The sequence below is a fragment of the Canis aureus genome, chromosome 23 (assembly GCF_053574225.1).
Source record: "Canis aureus isolate CA01 chromosome 23, VMU_Caureus_v.1.0, whole genome shotgun sequence".
Lineage (NCBI taxonomy): Eukaryota > Metazoa > Chordata > Mammalia > Carnivora > Canidae > Canis > Canis aureus.
Genome location: NC_135633.1, coordinates 49,146,480 through 49,170,065, shown reverse-complemented (window position 1 = coordinate 49,170,065; position 23,586 = coordinate 49,146,480).

The following is a 23,586-nucleotide window of genomic DNA, read 5'->3' as shown; positions in this document are numbered from 1 at the left end:
CTCCGGTCATGATCCCAGGATATTTTTTTTAATTTTATTTTTATTTATTTTTTAATAATAACTTTATTTTTTATTGGTGTTCAATTTGCCAACGTACAAGATAACACCCAGTGCTCATCCCGTCAAGTGCCCCCCTCAGTTCCCGTCACCCACTCACCCCCACCCCCCGCCCTCCTCCCCTTCCACCACCCCTAGTTCGTTTCCCAGAGTTAGGAGTCTTCATGTTCTGTCTCCCTTTCTGATATTTCCCACACATTTCTTCTACCTTCTCTTTCCTTTCACTATTATTTATATTCCCCAAATGAATGAGAACATATAATGTTTGTCCTTCTCCGATTGACTCATTTCACTCAGCATAATACCCTCCAGTTCCATCCACGTTGAAGCACATGGTGGGTATTTGTCATTTCTAATGGCTGAGGAATATTCCATTGTATACATAGACCACATCTTCTTTATCCATTCATCTTTCGATGGACACCGAGGCTCCTTCCACAGTTTGGCTATTGTGGACATTGCTGCTAGAAGCATCGGGGTGCAGGTGTCCCTGGGTGGCGCAGCGGTTTGGCGCCTGCCTTTGGCCCAGGGCCGGATCCGGGAGACCCTGGATCGATTCCCACGTCGGGCTCCCGGTGCATGGAGCCTGCTTCTCTCTGCCTGTGTCTCTGCCTCTCTTTCTCTCTCTGTGACTATCATAAATAAATAAAAATTAAAAAAAAAATTTTTTTTAAACATCGGGGTGCAGGTGTCCCGGCTTTTCACTGCATCTGTATCTTTGGGGTAAATCCCCCACAGTGCAATTGCTGGGTCGTAGGGCAGGTCTATTTTTAACTCTTTGAAGAACCTCCACGCAGTTTTCCAGAGTGGCTGCACCAGTTCACATTCCCACCAACAGTGTAAGAGGGTTCCCTTTTCTCCACATCCTCTCCAACATTTGTGGTTTCCTGCCTTGTTAATTTGCCCCATTCTCACCAGTGTGAGGTGGGATCTCATTGTGGTTTTGATTTGTATTTCCCTGATGCCAAGTGATGCAGAGCATTTTCTCATGTGCATGTTGGCCATGTCTATGTCTTCCTCTGTGAGATTTCTCTTCATGTCTTTTGCCCATTTCATGATTGGATTGTTTGTTTCTTTGGTGTTGAGTTTAAGAAGTTCTTTATAGATCTTGGAAACTAGCCCTTTATCTGATATGTCATTTGCAAATATCTTCTCCCATTCTGTAGGTTGTCTTTGAGTTTTGTTGACTGTATCCTTTGCTGTGCAAAAGCCTCTTATCTTGATGAAGTCCCAATAGTTCATTTTTGCTTTTGTTTCTTTTGCCTTCGTGGATGTATCTTGCAAGAAGTTACTGTGACCAAGTTCAAAAAGGGTGTTGCCTGTGTTCTCCTCTAGGATTTTGATGGACTCTTGTCTCACATTTAGATCTTTCATCCATTTTGAGTTTATCTTTGTGTCTGGTGCAAGAGAGTGGTCTAGTTTCATTCTTCTGCGTGTGGATGTCCAATTTTCCCAGCACCTTTTATTGAAGAGACTGTCTTTCTTCCAGTGGATAGTCTTTCCTGCTTTGTCAAATATTAGTTGACCATAAAGTTGAGGGTCCACTTCTGGATTCTCTATTTTGTTCATTGATCTATGTGTCTGTTTTTGTGCCAGTACCACACTGTCTTGATGACCAGGATCTTGGGTTAGAGCCCTGAGGCAGGCTCCCAGCTCAGTGGGGAGCCCACTTCTAGTCTCCCTCTACCCCTCCCCCTGCTCTTGCTCTCTGTCTCTCTCTCAAATAAATAAAATCTTTAAAAAATATTAATATGTTAGAATGCAGCCACTAACTTATATATTATAGTCCATAGATCTAGGAAATCAACTTGTAACCATTTTCATCCCAATTCCCACTCCAAGGCAAATTTCTTTGGAAATACAAAGATATATACCATATGGTACGGTCTTTGCCTTTTTTAATTGACATATTAAAATAAATTTAATCATGGATATCTTAAATTAATTTGCTTTATTTTCTAAAATAAAACTAAAAGGAAAATGAGATATAAGATTTTTAAGTTTTAGTGGCATAAAGAAAACTGTCAGATCACAAGTGTGTAAGTAAGCATAATTTATTCAGACTTATTCAGGTATACACTACAGGGCAAATAGTAAGGGTGATAGTAAAACCATAACAGCATGATGCCATTCATCTAATTACTTGCCAAATATAGATTAAGCACCAATTTTTATGCTGTACACTGAGTTCGGTACTGGAGATAATATAGTTACATAACCCAGTAGGACAGACCAATCTAATGGCTGTGTAGGAATGAACAAATTAGGACGGAGGATTTTCAAAATAAATTCACTAATTTTGTTGTTTGCCTAAATCTAGTTGAGCTCCACTTACAGTTATATTTATATTGGTATATTTCTCTCAATTATACAAGTTAGTCATAATTAAGCTCTTCATTGATTTTGTATATACTCAATATATTTGATGTTTTAAATTGATGGCTTCATTTTAGCACTTATTCTTATTTGCATATTTTAAAATATTTTACTATCATTAATATGCTTATCTCATATTTTTTTTGCTGTCATAGAAATCATCTGGCCAACAATAATTTCTAATACATCTTCAGGCATTTATTAATTTTGAATATTATTAAATGTTTTCCTTCTATGAATAAAAGTCTTCTTAAAATAGCCACTTAAGATTCTTTACAAAACTTCATCATAATATAGCTCTTTATTACATTAATGAAATAGAAAGGTAAATAAGTACTCCGCATCACTTGCCATCAGGGAAGTACAAATCAAAACCACAATGAGATACCACCTCACACCAGTGAGAATGGGGAAAATTAACAAGACAGGAAACAACAAATGTTGGAGAGGATGTGGAGAAAGTGGGAACACTCTTGAACTGCTGGTGGGAATGTGAGCTGGCTCAGCCACTCTGGAAAACTGTGTGGAAGGTTCCTCAAAGAGTTAAAAATAGAGCTACCCTAGGACCCAGCAATTGCACTGCTGAGGATTTACCCCAAAGATACAGATGCAGTGAATCGCTGTACACCTGCACCCCAATGTTTATAGCAGCAATGTCCACAATAGCTAAACTGTGGAAGGAGCCTCGGTGTCCACTGACAGATGAATGGATAAAGAAGATGTGGTCTATATATACAATGGAATATTACTCAGCCATTAGAAACGACAAATACCATTTGCTTCGATGTGGAAGGAACTGGAGGGTATTATGCTGAATGAAATCAATTGGAGAAGGACTAACATTATATGGTCTCATTCATTTGGGGAATATAAAAAATAGTGAAAGGGAATAAAGGTGAAAGGAGAGAAAATGAGTGGGAGATATCAGTGAGGGTGACAGAACATGAGAGACTCCTAACTCTGGGAAACGAACAAAGGGTGGTGGAAAGGGAGGTGGGCGGGGAGTTGGGGTGATTGGGTGATGGGCACTGAGGGGGGAACTTGACGGGATGAGCACTGGGTGATATGCTATATGTTGGCAAATTAAGAAAAATAATAAAATAATAAAATAAGTAAATAAATAATACTCAAAGAAGATGTTTCTAGAGTTCCTGGGGCTTCCAAAGGACCTGAATTGAAAGTGGCTGTCTCAAAATAATTAATAAATAAAATAAATAAAAATTAGAAATTTAAAATGTTAAAAATAAAAATGTTTCTTTAAAAAGGCAAGTGACTGGGTGATGGGCACTGAGGGGGGCACTTGATGGGATGAGCACTAGATGATATGCTATATGTTGGCAAATTGAACCCCAATAAAAATAAATAAATAAATAAATAAATAAATAAATAAATAAAAAGGTAAATAAGTATTAGATACTCTCAATTACGTAAGTTTGACTTGTGGGAACGTATTTCACTTATGTAATCAATAAATTTATCAGAATTACTAATAGTGATGATTTAATGTCCTAGAAAATCCATCAGTAGTAAAAACCAAAACCATAGTCATGAGCATGGAGCATGGAAAATATTTTTTTTCTTTGAGGGAAAATATTTTTTTTTCTTTGAGGGAAAAATATTTTTTTTCTTTTCTACTGAAGATTTAGGAATTAACACACAATTGGGGCATAGAAAATCCTATTTCCTTTTTTGTTTTCTTTGGATTTTTTTAAAAGGATATTAGAACCCGAATTCTAAAGGTTAAGTACAGTAATAAAGACTGTGAGCAGCAGGGTAATTTCTCTAGGAAGACATGATAAAGATAGGTAGATAGATAGATGATACGATATAATAATATTTATCAGAGCCTCATCAATGGAATTTAATAATCTTTGGGCAGTAGTATCTTTGCAAATTTAATAAAATACATTAACCCATTCCTCAGGATAGTACTGAAATACCCAGAGACATGATTTTACAATTAATTTGTGTTCTGATTTTAAACTTTTGATCTTATTTCTAAGATCCTTTCATTCTTTAATATTTTATATCTTTATAACCAAAGCATAGAGTTCTACCTCAGGCTATGATCCAATTTTCCAAATAACCTGGGCCAAGGAGAGTGAATAGAGTGTTCCAATGGGTAAGTTTAAGGTTAGCCAAAATCAGCATTGTTTATTTGGGGCAGAATGTTAAAGAAGAAAAGTAGATTAAAATTTAAAGATAATTTCAAATATCACAAGTGTATAAGTAAATATGATTTATCATTTCCTAACAAGTAGGTATTTTTAAAAATATCCATTTTAATATATTTTAATAGTATATTTGTAAAGTATATTTCATCCTATGTTAGGAGAGACTTAAAAGAGCAATATATTCTGGGTTCTGGTTAGCTACTCAGAGTATAGAGCTGGAGGGTCTCACAAGACCTAAAAATGTGGACAAACTGCAAATTAATAACTTTTCTTGAATTCATTAGAGAACTAAAGTTGCAAATCAAACTTATAACAGAAATTTGGAAGCAGAAATGTGCCTTCAGGGAGGAAAAAGACCAGAACATTTGATTACCTAAGGAACCCCAGTGGGTGTAGGGGAATGACAGCCATTGATGAAATCTGCCCTGGCTAATTTATATTGTCTCTAAAACAAAAACAAAACAAACAAACAAAAAAGCTTCATAAAGAAAGTCCTCAAGACCTGTAGCTTGTGGGTACTGGCAAATTCCTATTACAACTGGGGTAGGGAATGGAACATAATACCTAAAATCTATGTAGGTCCATCTCTTTTAATTAACAGAAGTCTTCATCTTTGAGGGATGGACTCCAACACTGTTACCTGAGGAAATTGGTGGAAATCCAGTACATTTGGAAGAAGGATTTGGAAAATAAAAACAATCTTCGCCCACAGAGAAAGATCAAGGCCACTATTGTGATTGAAGGAGGGACAGAGATATTTGTGCAGTCCACATCTTCTAACCTGGGCTGAAAATGCCCACCTAAGGGTAAACTCAAGCAGATCAAAGAAATCTTCATCCTCTTCCACCTCCCACCAATGAGCTAATAGATTAAGTCTTTTGAAGAAGGACAACCAAATAATCTCTTATATGCAATCACATTTTGAAGGAATAGATGAGCAAAAAATGCACATAGGACTTGAGGGGTTATGATATTTCATTTTGCCAAATACACTAATGTTCAATCTCATCTTAATGATGTTCCCACATCACGGTGTGGGGCATTGGAGTGCAAGTAAACACTAAAAGTCTTCCTGCTGCTGAGAGAGATTGCAGTTGCATTCCATCAGACTATGATTTCAGAAACACAACCAATAGACGAAAGAGTTATAGAGAAGCACAGAAATCTATATACAGATAGCACTCCATTATTCTTTTAAAGATTTTATTTTTATTTATTCATGAGACACACACACAGAGATAGATAGAGAGAGAGAGAGAGGCAGAGAGAGACACAAGGAGAGGGAGAAGCAGGCTTCCTGCAGGGAGCCGGATGTGGGACTCGATCCCGGACTCCAGGATCACTCCCTTGGCCAAAGGCAGGTACTCAACCACTGAGCCACCCAGGTGTCCTAGTACTCCATTATTTCAGTCCTGAGCTGTATATGTGAAAAGAACAACTTGGAGTTACTCAGTAGAACAGAACAGCTGAGAAGATAAAGTGCTGACTAGAGATTTTAGAAACTAGAGGCAAAGTTGCCATATAAGTGGGGATGAGCTGTTACAGTGTGGGCTTTTAGTTGAAAACCTGTAAGACCACAAACTGAGGAAAAGACATATGTAAAGTTAATTTCCTGTCCCTAGGAATAAGCACTGTGCCTTAAGAGCAGGGGGAAAAACTGAAATAGGCCCATCTGAAAAGCAATCAGTCAACATCAACATGATCAATTATTACTCAATTCCAGAAGAAAGAATAAAGCTTATCTAGCTTTAGAAAACAGATCTACTTAACTTGCTTTAAAGGTTTATAGGGATCCCTGGGTGGCTCAGCGGTTTAGCGCCGCCTTCACCCCAGGGCCTGATCCTGGAGACCCGGGATTGAATCCCACGTCGGGCTCCCAGTGCATGGAGCCTGCTTCTCCCTCTGCCTGTGTCTCTGCCTCTCTCTCTCTCTCTCTCTCTCTCTCTCTGTGGCTATCATAACAATAAATAAAATAATAAAGGTTTATAAAGTCAATGAGTAAGCATTATTTTTCATTATGTGGTTTCTTACCTACTTTATAAAGAATATACTATCTCTATGGCCACAATACTTCATTTGTTTTTCTTTCTTTTTAAGAGGGAGATGAGGAGGGGAAGAGGGAGGAGAAAGAGAATCCCAAGCAGGCTCCACACCCAGCTCAGAGCCCACCCAGCTCTGTCCCACAACCTTGAGATCATGACCTAAGCCAAAATCAAGAGTGAAATTCCATCTTTCCTTTCAAGTGATTTAAGAATCCTACTATATGGGGACACCTATATGGTGGTTGAGCATCTGCCTTCAGCTCAGGGCGTGATCCTGGGTCCTGGGGTAGAGTCCCAGATCCAGGTCCCTGCTTCTCCCTCTGCCTCTGTCTCTGCCTCTCTCTCTGTATCTTTCATGAATAAATAAATAAAAGGAATCCTCCTAACTCTGGGAAACAAACTAGGGGTGGTAGAAGGGGAGGAGGGCGGGGGATGGGGGTGAATGGGTGACGGGCACTGAGGGGGGCACTTGACGGGATGACCACTGGGTGTTATTCTGTATGTTGGTAAATTGAACACCAATAAAAAATAAATCTATTATAAAAAAAAGAACATGTGAATATGTATGTATATATAGCTACCAAAAAGAATAAATCTTGCCATTTGCAATGACATGGATAGAACTAGAGGGTATTATGTTAATTGAAATAAGTCAGTCAGGAAAATAAATTACCATTTGGTTTCACTCTATGTGGAATTGAAGAAGCAAAACATCTGGAAAGGAAAGGAAAAATAAAGAAGATGAAAACAGAGAGGGAGGAAAAAGAGACTCTTAATCATAGGAAACAAACTAGGGTTGCTGGAGGGGAGGGGCTGGGAAGTAGGGTAACTGGGGGATGGGCATGAAAGAGGGCACATGATGTCATGAGCACTGGGTGTTATATCCAACTGGTGAATCACTGAATTCTACCTCTGCAACTAATACTACACTATACGTTAATTGATTGGATTTAAATTTAATTAAAAAAAAAACATGAAAAAAAAGTTAATCCCTTCATGAAATTGAATTGTGACTACCTTGTTTATTTTTTTATTTTTTTAAATTTTTTTTTTATTTATTTATGATAGTGTCACACAGAGAGAAAGAGAGAGAGGCAGAGACACAGGCAGAGGGAGAAGCAGGCTCCATGCACCGGGAGCCCAATGTGGGATTCGATCCTGGGTCTCCAGGATCGCGCCCTGGGCCAAAGGCAGGCACCAAACCGCTGCGCCACCCAGGGATCCCGACTACCTTGTTTAGATGACAGTGCCCTCTTTGGGGGCTGAGGCTCTGAGCCTGGGCATGCAGGGTTAGAAGTAATCCTCTTCCAAGAGGAGGTTCACTTTGGTTTCCTCTCCTAGCCTGCCTTTTAGGGCTAAGTGCTTAGCATTGTAGGAAAAAGTTGGCTGCAACGTTAATGTTGTTCTTCGAGCCAGGGCCCATGGTAGGGACAGAAGTCTTAGGAGAGGATCTGGAGGGACCATGATGCTTATAAGACAATGTGTTCTGAACATCTGCACACCAGCAGGTCCAGATCTACAAAGCCATGGAACTCAGCATTAATCATGGTGTATCAGCAGAGAAGCTCATGAATAAGAAGGCATGGTCCTGATTATCAAGTCAGACAGGCATGGAAATTCCTGCTTGAAAAGTCACCACAGTATCATCTCATTGTTATTGTGCTTCTTGAAGAGAACTACAGTCTGATAATACAAAGTGATAAGGACCAGCCCCTCTCTGAAAAAGGAGATCCTCAGGCTGGGGTCAGGGATTCCAAAGGTCATCAGATCCAGTCAACTGCCTCCAGCTGGACCCCACACCCGTGGACTGGGAAGGACAGGCAAACACAACTCAGGGAGATGAAGTGGGAAGGCTGGAGCTACCATTCCACTCTATTGCATGCTCACCAAGCCCTTTTGTCCAATGAAATAATTTTGGTTATAACTACAGAGATCTGAAAATTAGGGGAAATTTAGAAGTCAGTTCTCTCTGGATTTGTCATTAGAAAACCCACATTTGAGTTAAAGTCCTTCCTTTTACCAGTGGGATATCTTTTATTAAAAACTCAATCTCTAGGGTTCCCTGGGTGGCTCAGCGGTTTAGCGCCTGCCTTTGGCCCAGGGCGCGGTCCTGGGGTCCAGGGATCGAGTCCCGCGTCGGGCTCCCTGCGTGGAGCCTGCATCTCCCTCTGCCTGTGTCTCTGCCTCTCTCTCTCTATGTCTATCATGAATAAATAAAAACAAAATTAAAAAAAAAAGAATCCTCATGGCCATTACTGTCTAATTCGTTTTCTTATACTTGGATCAATTTTTCCATCCATTCTTTGCATTAATATTACTTTATATTTATATAATTCATTATTTTTCCTACTTCACTAAACTGTTTTCTTTGAAGACATATTTTTACTTCCTAGTTTTTCTTTCTGTTGGACCTAGGATAGTACCTTGTATAAATCTTTAATTCATCTTCCCTGTTGAATGAATAAACGGATGAATTGAAAAGGAAAGAAGGAAAGACCAAAGAAATAAACATTTCTTTATTGATATTCAAGGAATCCATAATCTTCCATGTTAATTTCAAATTGCTTCAGCTTTTTCAAAGAGCAGTATACAATTTGAGTAAGTCACACTTTTTCTTTTTATAGGAGATCTGTCTCCTTTGGATAGAAGGTTTTTTTTTATATATATATATATTTTACCTTTTAATGTATGAGAGACACACAGAGAGAGAGGCAGAGACACAGGCAGAGGGAGAAGCAGGATCCACGCTGGGAGCTCAATGTGGAATTCAATCCCAGGACCCCAGGATCACGTCCTGAGCTGAAGGTAAATGCCCAACCACTGAACCACCTGGGTGTCCCTTAAAAGATTTTTTGAATGAAAAAAATCAAACTGGTTCACATGTGCCTTCTTGATGTCTTGATGTCCATAGGTACATTGTGATGCTAAACTACACAGAATCATGTCCTAACCCAATTTTTATGCACCCAGAGGGACTATCCTTATAACCAAAATAGATTTAGGTTGGCTGCTCTTTCCCACTTTGTACCTCTATCAGTTTCTACTTGCTTCTTTGGCCCATCAATAAAAATAGTTTATTCATTGTGCTAAAATCAGAAGATATAAAAATGAATAAAACATACATATTTACAAATTTTATAGTCTAGTTCTAAGTACACAGATGATAAAAGTTAAGTCAGTATCTAATTATAGTCACTGTATCAAGCACACAACAATTAAGTATCTAGTTTAATCCATGGATTTAGAATCAGGATTCAAAGCCAGGATAGCTGGTGCCACATCCAGTCACTGCACTTCCCCCGCCTCTCCTAAGTGCAGTGGGAACCCAGGAGAAGGGCTATTGAAGCTGGATCAGAAGCGTCTTTCAGGAAGAACAGACACTTAATTGAGAAGAGTTTCTTGTTGGTTTCTCCCACATACACCATGACTTTAATTTTTAGTTCATCTATTTTGAACTAATTTGTATCAGCTTTACAGTAATTTGAGTCTCTTTAATTTTTTTAAAATTACTGTTTGTAGTTCTAATAAATATGGAAGTTACATCTTGCTTAATTGTGTTTATTACTTTTATTTTATATAAATTTCACTTCTATTTTTCTCAAATTAAGTACTAAGAGCCCAAAGCATTTACTCAAGAGTTTTTCTTCTTTGACTTTAACTCTTTTATGATATTCAACATTCTCTTCTAGAAGTTTATTATAATATTTGAAAACCATTTGTATTGTGGTACTATCAATAGATGACTTAATCTAAAAGTTTCCATTAATAAAGTAATATGTTTGGAGTTTGAAACCTATTTTGGTCCATTCAAAAACTATTAATATCTATTTTTTAAGATTATGGATCTGTCAAGAGCTGTACTTCAAATCAAGGTACATGACCTGTCCATCCAATCTGACATGCAATCAATCAATACTGCAGCAACAACAGATTGATGTCTGGTTTTAAGTCACTGAAAATTAATTTATTTTAGTTTTGCTATCGCTGTGATACTAGAGATTTTTTAAAGCTATTTTTGGATTCATAGATAAAACAATGGTTATTAGAGCTCCCTTGAGCTCATGCTAGTTCCTTGTAAACCCTTCTATGCACTTTCACTCCTACATATAACATTTTTTCGAAGTTGATGTAGAAAATTATTTACATCACAAAAGAAAATAAGACACTAAATTTTAAATTTCATTGATTAGTATGTGTTTCATGATCAAAACGTATTTACCAGTTTTTTCTCCATTCTCTATAATCATGAGCCTTTATGCTTTTCCTATGGCTTTATAAATATACTTGTATATGATCTTGATCTTATAGAGTACAGCATACATTCATACACAATATATTATTTAAGCTGCACTCGAGCCCTGTAAAATAAGAATTGGGTATTGTTAAATCCTCAACGCCAACAGTTGCCTGGAAATCCCCAGTTCCTCGGAGTTTATATTTTCAGTTTTATTGAAATGAAAATAATTTAAATGTCCATAACACATATGGGAAACACCAGAGCCTCTCTACCTCAGTATCTGCTAGAATTTTCAGAAAGTTTTATGTCTCCCAGTTATGGCCCTTCAGATTACTAACATTTACTAAATGTTCATTTTACTCTAACTAACATCTTACATAGGATACTTCTCTGTGTTCTGCAATAATTCTGAAGAAGAAATACAAGCTTGTTGTATTTGCCTGACTTATTGAAACCTTGAAAGCAGTAGACATAACATGAAATTATACAGCAGAAACTTAGAATATTAGGCAGCTTTGTTTGGAAAATCCTTTGGTCTTTCCTGCTCCCTTCACTGTGAATGTCTCTTTATGCCACGTTATTCCGGTGGTTTGGTCTTATCTTCTCCTTTTCACATTTTCCTCTCTAATTTTTCTTCTCTTCCTTAATACTTTTGGGAACTCAATTTCTCATATTTCTCATGTTCTTCTTTTTTTAAGATTTTATTTATTTATTTGAAAGGCAGAGTATCGTGGGGGAGGAGCAGAGGCATAGGGATCAGGGAGCCAGTCAAAGGGTCCAGGCAAGATCCCAGGACCCCAGGATCATGACCTGAGCTGACAGCAGATGCTTAACTGACTGAGCCACCCAGGTGCCCCTCTCAAGTTCTTTCTTATAAAGAAAATGTGTCTTATGTTTTTATATAGCTAATGGTTAATTACTATACTATAGGAGACAGATATTTATCTACTCTGGTTCTGATTGTTCAGCAAATATAAAATCTGGCAAAAACTTTGGAATTTTGATCTTTACCCCCACCCCACAACACTAAATGAAATGGAATAGTATAGAGATGATTTTCTCATTGATCTTAATTATGCTATCTTTGTTGGCAAGTAAAAACAAATGCAGAATATTAAAAGAAATAAAAACACTGAAACAAATATAATATTTCCAGTAAAAGTGATTTTTTCCTTCCAGCTACACTCTATTTCAATTTGAAGAAACAGGATAAAAAACGATGAAGCCAGCATAAAACTTAGTGCCTTTCCACAGTACCTTTCATCCTGCTTTAAGTCTTAAAATTGATTTTTAGTAACATCACTGTATTTACAATAATTATGTGCATAATTACACATTTGGTGAATATAAAATACATGAGGATAATATCAGGTGTGTGTGTGAGAAAGTGCACAGTATGCATAACTGCTTAAAAGTGAGACGGAAAACATTTGAAATTGTCCAAAAGCAGTTTCATCCATTTAAAAAGTAGTTGCTGAGGGAGGGGCAAGACGGCGGAAGAGTAGGGTCCCCAAGTCACCTGTCCCCACCAAATTACCTACATAACCTTCAAATCATCCTGAAAATCTAGGAATTCGGCCTGAGAATTAAAGAGAGACCAGCTGGAATGCTACAGTGAGAAGAGTTTGCGCTTCTACCAAGGTAGGAAGACGGGGAGAAAGAAATAAAGATACAAAAGGCCTCCAAGGGGGAGGGGCCCGCGAGGAGCCGGGCTGAGGCCGGGGCGAGTGTCCCCAGGACAGGAGAGCCCCGTCCCGGAGGAGCAGGAGCTGCACCGACCTTCCCGGGGGAAAGGGGCTCGCGGGGAGGTGGAGCAGGACCCAGGGGGGCGGGGATGCCCTCGGGCTCCCGGGGACACTGACAGGCACCTGCGCCCCGGGAGAGCGCCCCGAGCTCCCTAAGGGCTGCAGCGCGCACGGGGGACCCGGAGCAGCTCGGGGGGCTCGGGGGCGGCTCCGCGGAGGGGGCTGCGGGGGGGAGCAGCTCGGGGGGCTCGGGGGCGGCTCCGCGGAGGGGGCTGCGGGGCGGGAGCGCGAATCCAACAGCGCAGGCTCCGGAGCACAGGGCGCCGGGACACAGCCCAGGATCCGGCCTCCCCCGGGACAGGCAGAGGCCGGGAGGGCCCAGGACAGCGAGGACGCTCCTGCCCCCGCTGAGCAGATCAGCGGCCCCGCCCCGGAGCCCCCAGGCCCTGCAGACGGAGAGCTCTGGAGCTACTGCGGGGGCTGACTCCAGGGCTCCAGAGCTGGCCCCGCCACTGGGGCTGTTCCTCCTGGGGCCTCACGGGGTAAACAACCCCCACTGAGCCCTGCACAGGCAGGGGCAGAGCAGCTCCCCCAGTGCTAACACCTGAGAATCAGCACAACAGGCCCCTCCCCCAGAAGACCAGCGAGACGGACAAGTTCCAGGGGAAGTCAAGGGACTTAAAGTACACAGAATCAGAAGATACTCCCCCGTGGTTTTTTTTTTCTTTTTTTTTCTTTTTGACTTCTGTTTGCTTCCCCCACCTTTTTTTCCCTCTCTTTCATTTTCTTTCTCTTTTTCTTCTTTTTTTCCTTTTTTTCTTCCTTTTTTCTTTTTTTTCTTTTTCTCCTTTCCTTCTTTCTCTCCTCTCTTTTTCTGCTTTTCCCAATACAACTTGTTTATGGCCACTCTGCACTGAGCAAAATGACTAGAAGGAAAAACTCACCTCAAAAGAAAGAATCAGAAACAGTCCTCTGTCCCACAGTTACAAAATCAGGATTACAATTCAATGTCAGAAAGCCAGTTCAGAAGCACTATTATAAAGCTTCTGGTGGCTCTAGAAAAAGCATAAATGACTCAAGAGACTTCATGACTGCAGAATTTAGATCTAACCAGGCAGAAATTAAAAATCAATTGAATGAGATGCAATCCAAACTAGAAGTCCTAACGACGAGGGTTAACATAGAAGACAAGTTGATGGCAAAGAAGGAAAGTGAGGAAAAAGATACAAACAATTAAAAAACCATGAGGATAATTAGGGGAAATAAATGACAGCCTGAGGAAGAAAAACCTCCGTTTAATTGGGGTTCCCAAGGGCGCTGAAAGGGACAGAGGTCCAGAATACGTATTTGAACAAATCATAGCTGAAAATGTTCCTAATCTGGGAAGGGAAACAGGCATTCAGATCCAGGAAATAGAGATCCCCCCCTAAAATCAATAAAAACCGTTCAACACCTCGACATCTAATAGTGAAGCTTGCAAATTCCAAAGATAAAGAGAAGATCCTTAAAGCAGCAAGAGACAAGAAATCCCTGACTTTTATGGGGAGGAGTATTAGGGTAACAGCAGACCTCTCCACAGAGACCTGGCAGGCCAGAAAGGGCTGGCAGGATATATTCAGGGTCCTAAATGAGAAGAACATGCAACCAAGAATACTTTATCCAGCAAGGCTCCCATTCAAAATGGAAGGAGAGATAAAGAGCTTCCAAGACAGGCAGGAACTGAAAGAATATGTGACCTCCAAACCAGCTCTGCAAGAAATTTTAAGGGGGACTCTTAAAATTCCCCTTTAAGAAGAAGTCCAGTGGAACAATCCACAAAAACAAGGACTTAATAGGTATCATGATGACACGAAACTCTTATCTTCCAATAGTAACTCTGAACATGAACGGGCTTAATGACCCCATCAAAAGGTGCAGGGATTCAGACTGGATAAAAAAGCAGGACCCATCTATTTGCTGTCTACAAGAGATTCATTTTAGGTATAGGGACACCTACTGCCTGAAAATAAAAGGTTGGAGAACCATTTACCATTCGAATGGTCCTCAGAAGAAAGCAGGGGTAGCCATCCTTATATCAGATAAACTAAAATTTACCCCTAAGACTGTAGTGAGAGATGAAGGGACATTATATCATATTAAAGAATCTATCCAACAAGAGGACTTAACAATCCTTAATATATATGCCCTGAATGTGGGAGCTGCCAAATATTTAAATCAATTAATAACCAAAGTGAAGAAATACTTAGATAATAATACACTTATACTTGGTGACTTCAATCTAGTGCTTTCTACACTTGATAGGTCTTCTAAGCACAACATCTCCAAAGAAACGAGAGCTTTAAATGATACACTGGACCAGATGGATTTCACAGATATCTACAGAACTTTACATCCAAACTCAACTGAATACACATTCTTCTCAAGTGCACATGGAAGTTTCTCCAGAATAGACCACATACTGGGTCACAAATCGGGTCTGAACCGATACCAAAAGATTGGGATCATCCCCTGCATATTCTCAGACCATAATGCCTTGAAATTAGAACTAAATCACAAGAAGAAGTTTGGAAGGACTTCAAACACGTGGAGAATAAGGACCATCCTGCTAAAAGATGAAAGGGTCAACCAGGAAATTAAGGAAGAATTGAAAAGATTCATGGAAACTAATGAGAATGAAGATACAACCGTTCAAAATCTTTGGGATGCAGCAAAAGCAGTCCTTAGGAGGAATACATCTCAATACAAGCATCCATCCAAAAACTGGGAACAACTCAAATACAAAAGCTAACCTTACACATAAAGGAGCTAGAGAAAAAACAGCAAATAGATCCTACACCCAACAGAAGAAGAGAGTTAATAAAGATTCGAGCAGAACTCAGTGAAATAGAGACCAGAATAACTGTGTAAGTGATCAACAGAACCAGGAGTTGGTTCTCTGAAAGAATTAATTAGATAAAGCATTAGCCAGCCCTATTAAGAAGAAGAGAGAGAAGAGTGAAATTAATAAAATCAAGAATGTGAAAGGAGAGATCACCACCAACACCAAGGAAATACAAACGATTTTAAAAACATATTAGGAGCAGCTATATGTCAATAAATCAGGCAATCTAGAAGAAATGGACGCATGTCTGGAAAACCACAAGCTACCAAAACTGGAACTGGAAGAAATAGAAAACCCGAACAGGCCAATAACCAGGGAGGAAATTGAAGCAGTCATCAAAAACCACCCAGGACACAAAAGTCCAGGGCCAGATGGCTTCCCAGGGGAATTCTATCAAAAGTTTAAAGAAGAAACCATACCTATTCTACTAAAGCTGTTTGGAAAGATAGAAAGCGATGGAGTACTTTCAAACTCATTCTATGAGGCCAACATCACCTTTATTCCAAAACCAGACAAAGACCCCACCAAAAAAGGAAAATTATAGACCAATATCCCTGAAGGACACGGATGCAAAAATTCTCAACAAGACACTAGCCAATAGGATCCAAAAATACATTAAGAAGATTATTCACCATGACCAAGTAGGATTTATTCCCAGGACACAAGTTTGGTTCAACACTTGTAAAACAATCAGTGTGATTCATCATATCAGCAGGAGAAAAACCAAGAACAATATGATCCTCTCAATAGATGCAAAGAAAGCATTTGACAAAATACAGCATCCATTCCTGATCAAAACTCTTCAGAGTGTAGAGATATAGGGAACATGCCTCTGCATCTTAAAAGCCATGTATGAAAAGCCCACAGCAAATATCATTCTCAGTGGGGAAGCACTGGGAGCCTTTCCCCTAAGATCAGGAACACGCCAGGGATATCCACTTTCACCACTGCTTTTCAACATAGTACTAGAAGTCCCAGCCTCAGTAATCAGGCAACAAAAAGATATAAAAGGCATTCAAATTGTCAAAGAAGAGGCCAAACTCTCCCTCTTCGCCAATGACATGATACTGTACATAGAAAACCCAAGAGACTCCACCCCAAGATTGCTAGAACTCATATAGCAATTTGGCAGCGTGGCAGGATACAAAATCAATGCCCAGAAGTCAGTGGCATTTCTATACACTAACAATGGGACTGAAGAAAGAGAATTTAAGGAGTCAATCCCATTTATATTTGCACTCAAAAGCATAAGATCTCTAGGAATAATCCTAACCAAAGAGGTAAAGGATCTATACTATGGAATACGTCTGAAAGAAGATGAGGAAGACACAAAGGGATGGAAAACTATTCCATGCTCATGGATTGGAAGAATTAATATTGTGAAAATGTCGATGCTCCCCAGGGCAATTTACACATTTAATGCAATCCCTATCAAAATACTATGGACTTTCTTCAGAGAGTTGGAACAAATCATCTTAATATTTGCGTGGAATCAGAAAAGACCCCGAATAGCCAGGGGGCATCACAATGCCAAATCTCAGGTTGTACTACAAAGCTGTGGTCATCAGGACAGTGTGGTACTGGCACAAAAACAGACACATAGATCAATGGAACAGAATAGAGAACCCAGAAGTGGACCCTGAACTTTGTGGTCAACTAATATTCGATAAAGAAGGAAAGACTCTCCACTGGAAGAAAGACAGTCTCTTCACTAAATGGTGCTGGGAAAATTGGACATCCACATGCAGAAGAATGAAACTAGGCCACTCTCTTGCACCAGACACAAAGATAAACTCAAAATGGATGAAAGATCTCAATGTGAGACAAGAGTCCATCAAAATCCTAGAGGAGAACACAGGCAACACCCTTTTTGAACTCGGCCATAGTAACTTGTTGCAAGATACATCTATGAAGGCAACAGAAACAAAAGCAAAAATGAACTATTGGGACTTCATCAAGATAAGAAGCTTTTGCACAGCAAAGGATACAGTCGACAAAACTCAAAGACAACCTACAGAATGGGAGAAGATATTTGCAAATAACGTATCAGATAAAGGGCTAGTTTCCAAGATCTATAAAGAGCTTATTAAACTCAACACCAAAGAAACAAACAATCCAATCATGAAATGGGCAAAAGACATGAAGAGAAATCTCACAGAGGAAGACATAGACATGGCCAACATGCACATGAGAAAATGCTCTGCATCACTTGCCACCAGGGAAATACAAATCAAAACCACAATGAGATCCCACCTCACACCAGTGAGAATGGGGAACATTAACAAGGCAGGAAACCACAAATGTTGGAGAGGATGCGGAGAAAAGGGAACCCTCTTGCACTGTTGGTGGGAATGTGAACTGGTACAGCCACTCTGGAAAACTGTGTGGCGGGTCCTCAAAAAGTTAAAAATAGACCTGCCCTATGACTCAGCAATTGCACTGTTGGGGGTTTACACCAAAGATTCAGATGCAATGAAACGCCGGGACACCTGCACCCCGATGTTTCTAGCAGCAATGGCCACAATAGCCATACTGTGGAAGGAGCCTCGGTGTCCATCGAAAGACGAATGGATAAAGGAGATGTGGTCTATGCATACAATGGAATATTCCTCAGCCATTAGAAACGACAAATACCCACCATTTGCTTCGATGTGGATGGAACTGGAGGGTATTATGCTGAGTGAAATGAGTCAATTGGAGAAGGACAAACATTATATGGTCTCATTCATTTGGGGAATATAAATAATAGTGAAAGGGAATAGAAGGGAAGGGAGAAGAAATGTGTGGGAAATATCAGAAAGGGAGACAGAACATGGAAGACTCCTAACTCTGGGAAACGAACTAGGGGTGGTGGAAGGGGAGGAGGGTGGGGGTGGGGGTGACTGGGTGACAGGCACTGAGGGGGCACTTGACGGGATGAGCCCTGGGTGTTATTCTGTATGTTGGCAAATTGAACACCAATAAAAAATACATTTATTATTAAAAAAATAAAATAAAATAAAAAGTAGTTGCTGTCAACTTCAGTCAGATTGATTGTACAAGTGCTTACTTACAGAAACAGAAGGGAGTAAAAAGTTTTCAATATGTGTGCAATTGATTTGTGCTTCTGAAAAAGCATCCAGGAAATCTGGATTCTTCATCACCTGAAGCATCCCAAATAAAGAGATCTGAGATCAGAGAGGCCAGGTAGAGGTGCATTTTTCTTCCTAGTGCCTATTTTGTTTCAACAAGAGTAAAAAGAGGTGGTGGTAAAAGTATATTATGGAAAGATTGCCTTTATTTAGTTAGTTTTTACTGCATTTTGGAAAGCAGAACACAGTGGGAAAAGCTTCATCTTAACCTAATTCATCTATTCCTAGTTAAGAGGTACAGCTAGGTCTCAGATAAAAAGTCATGGGATTTGAACCAAGGTGGGGTGCAGAAGCAACGGGCTGTGATCTGGTCTGAGCTGTGAACCAGCTCCTGAGTTGGCTGCGGTGGTCTACACTGTGGTGTTTGGGGGCAAGGGATTATGTCTTATTTCTCAAAGAGTAGCCCAAGGTCTACGTCAGGGGACTTGGAAGATTCTTGAAATGCTTATTTATGACTCTGATATCAGACTCCCTATAGCAGAATCTCTGTTGACAAAAATTTTGTGATTTTTGTGTGATTCTTAGACACTGTAAGAACCATAGTTATAGGTGAATGTTTCAGTAACTACAATAGAGCAGAGCTGGGGAAACAGAAGACCTAATCCTAAGTTTACAGAGAAGTACAAGGACATTAGTAAATAATGCCTTAGATTCTAGTGTAGTCTGACAGCTGAGAAGCAGGTCTGACAGATTAAAACTCTCAGAATTCCTGAGCATGAGAAACCAAACCAAACCAAAACAAAACAAAACAAAAAAACTCCTAAGTAAAAAGCTTGTGTGCCAGAGAGCTGATTAATTTAAATAAAAATTTGTAGTGGGAGTAACACATTAAAGTTAGATAATGAGAATCAAGTCAAAATTCCTGGGATTTGTACATTTTCCAACAATCTTGTTTAAATTGGTATTTCATTTTCTATACTATTTATGTTGATATATATATATATTTATTACAGATAATATGCTATATATATAAATAATCCAATAAAATGTTATATTGGAAAAACAATAATAGATACATGAAAAGCAAGTCTCTGATCTTAATTTCAGTTTCAAAGATGCACTTAATTTTCAGGACTGTATTAACTGATAGCATGGCCTACTGGCACTATTACCCCAAATATAAATTCTAAATCATTCAATGGAATTACCAAATTGAGAGGAGCACATTTTAGAAATGACAAATAAAAAAATATAGGAATCCCAAACTAAAATCTATATCAAAAACAACTAATATTATACGTATCTTATATCAATTTGATTTTTAAAGCAAAATGTTTATTTTTCTGATTAAATATAAACATAAGAACAGTAGACTTCATTGTTCTCCCTTTATGTATAAATGAAAACTGGCAAATATGTAATTTCATATTGAATCATGAATACCTTTATTAACAGGCATATTAATAACAAACATACCCATCTTAAATACATAATTAGCTTAAAAAATACAAGTATCAGTGAGCCACTGGGTGTTCATTTGGTTAAATACCCAACTCTTGATTTCAACTCAGGTCATGATCAGGGTTGTGAGATTGAGCCCCACATCCTGCTCTGTGCTGAGCAAGGAGCTTGCTTAAGATTCTCTTTCGTTCTCTCTCTCTCTCTCTCTCTCTCTCTCTCTCCCTCCCCTCCTGTCCTCCCCACCCCCCCAAAAAAAATACAGTTATCAGTAGACAGACAACATGCCATCATGGGTCTGGACTCAGCTAGGTCTAAATCAGAACGTCAGAATCCTTTATTATGTCATTAAATATTCTTGACTCAGTACCAATTATTTAAACTCTCCAGATCTGGGTATCTTCATCTTTCACATAGGATTAATAATCCCATTATTCTAGGGTTACGGTGAGGGTAAGAGCAGTGTATGTGTTCCAGTCAATAAACAATAACAATATTACTATTTTTGTTGTCTGTAAGGACAATGGGTTGATTTATCCTTTTGCTTTTATTTTCTACACTGGGACTATTCAATGACATTTTATTCCGGAGCAAAACAAATGTATATTTGATGTGCGAACATGATCCTATATAGGAAAAAAGTTTTAAGAAATTCCTTAGTCAAAGAATACAAAATATTCACTCCTTTCATACCCTTAGTTTGACCCAGTCATTACAGTATGAAAATATACAGACCGCAGATTCAGAAACACCACATAGTGGCCTCCTTTCTGCTACTTTTCTGTGGGGGAAGTACCAAAAAAAATATATACATAGGGAGCAGGAGTAAAATAGGCATGAGATGACTTTATTACTGGCTGGTAATTTCTAATTAGCTACTTTGGAATCTGGGGGATTGTTAGAAAATTCTTGGTAAGCCTAAATAAAGTCAGACCAAAGTTGACCATAAAGTTGGATGGCCCCAAATTCATCTCTAATTTTACCACTGTTACCAGGTTAGAACATCAGATTTAAAGAGTAGCCTCTAGTGGAGAAAACAAGGTTTGCTCCCGTGTTACAGCTCAAGGTGTGGATAGACTGGAGCTATGGTTTTCAAACTTTGAAAACAAATTTTCCAAGAAATATATTTATGGACCCAGAGTACACACACACAGACACAGACACACTCACACACACTCACACACACTCATGCACTCACTCCTTCACACATACACACACTTAACTGAATAAAAAGTCTCACAAGACATACTTTACTAACTGTGAAAAATTTGGTATACTTTGTTTCATTTTAATTATTTTAATGCCCATCTCAGTCTGTAATCTAAATTCATAAATCAAGTGGGAAGTGAAGGCATTCTTTTTCTGATTTTATGAACCACCCTTAAGAAATCACATGTGAGGGGCACCTGGGTGGCTCAGTTGGTTAAAGTTCTGACTCTTGATTTTGGCTCAGGTTGTGATCTCAGGTTAATGAGCTCCAGCCCCACTTCAAAGTCCACCTGGGCATGGAGCTTGCTTAAGATTCTTTCTCTCCCTCTCTCTGTCCCTCCCCACCCCCTCCTTCTTTTAAAAAAGAAAGAAAGAAAAGAGAGAAAGGAAGGAAGGAAGGAAGGAAGGAAGGAAGGAAGGAAGGAAGGAAGGAAGGAAAAGAAAGGAAGAAAGAAAGAAAGAAAGAAGAAAGAAAGAAAGAAAGAAAGAAAGAAAAAGAAGAAAGAAAGAAAGAAAGAAAGAAAGAAAGAAAGAAAGAAAGGAAAGAAAGAAAGAAAAGAAAGAAAGAAAGAAAAGAAGGAAGGAAGGAAGGAAGAAAGAGAAAGAAGAAAGAAAGAAAGAAAGAAAGAAAGAAAGAAAGAAAGAAAGAAAGAAAAGAAAAAAGAAAGATCACATGTGATTCACATCAGGCATTTAGGAAGTCTCCTCAATGAAGCTACCATTTCCTATTTTACCCTCAGCCTACAGTTGGATTAGCTGTCATGATTTTTCTGCTTTCAAAATGAGGGGAAGGGAGAAGAAATGTGTGGGATATATCAGAAAGGGAGACAGAACATGGAAGACTCCTAACTCTAGGAAACGAACTAGGGGTGGTGGAAGGGGAGGAGGGTGGGGGGTGGGGGTGAGTGGGTGACGGGCACTGAAGGGGGCACTTGATGGTATGAGCACTGGGTGTTATTCTGTATGTTGGAAAATTGAACACCAATAAAAAATAAATTTATTATTTAAAAAAATGCTCTGTACATTTCTCCCTTGGTGCTTTACCAAATGGCCTGATGATGATTTGTGTGTGTGTGTGTGTGTGTGTGTGTGTGTGTGTTTCTCAATACTCTATGAGTTCCTCAAAGTAGGAACTTGGTCACAAAGGAAGACAATAAATATTAATTTTATGATAAAACAGAAGGAATTTAACTGGACTTTAATAATTAAACGAGTCTAAATGAGAATTTTTTTCTATTTTACATCTTTTACTGATATTCCTCTCAATTCTCCAGGACACAAATAAGCCGCTATACACACATTTTCTGTCTCTCAGATAGTGTATATAAGAAGACAACAAAAAACTAGTCAACCCTAAATGATCGTTCATGTATTTAGAATATTAGTCAAGCCAGACCAAATAGGTAATTTCTGTTATGAGCACTGTTATCCAATAAAGTGAATAGTGATCTGCATATATAAATACTCCTTTTGTCACTGAGATTTATTTTTAATTTTATTTATTTTTAACTTTATATAAACTTTTAAAGTAGTCAACATACTGACACTCATTATTTAGCATAATAATAATTTAAGAGTTTTAAGGAAATAACATGCATGAGAAAAATGGCACCAACATTAGTAATCCTGGCTTCTTGTTCAGTATGTAGTTCACACAAAAATTAAATATTCATTAATGAAAATATATTACCTGCTTAATTTATTGTCAAAAACGTAGCAACTTCCCTACTCCTCAACTATGATTTTCTCATGCTAAAAAATCAAAAAGCAGAAGACTTCATTTCTGTCTAGTTTCTGATTACCGGAAGAATCTTAAATTGTCTGTGTGTGTGTGTGTGTGTGTGTGTGTGTGTCAAGGGTAGTGTTTAGTTAATCTAGTCAGAGTTCATCTGGGTTTAAAAACGCCAGTGCACACTAGGTTTCAAATTTCTCTAGTGGTACTCCAAGCTTAGGGTGGTTTGCTAGATGTGTGTCTCTTCCCCGTACGTCTTCAATATCTGCTCCACTCTCAGCTTTAGGTCTTTCTTTGGTGCTGTTCCTCAGACAGGGTCTTTCTCCAACTTCTTTTCCCTTCTCCCAGAAGTGGAGGGCTGTCATCTGTTACTCATTTCTTACTGACTTGCTGGTGGGAACAAGTATCAGTTGGGCAGGGGCTTTCTCTTTCTGACTAAGGCTGAGCCCTAGGCAGCACTTTGTTCTGTGTGCAGGGAGTGAGATGGCAGGTGGGATGGAGGTGGTGAAGCAGAGGAATGCTCTCAATGATCCTCTGACTCCCCCTTCTCCCAGTCTTTTGGTCTGTAATAGAGATAGTGAAAATGATTCCCTCGGTGGCTGCA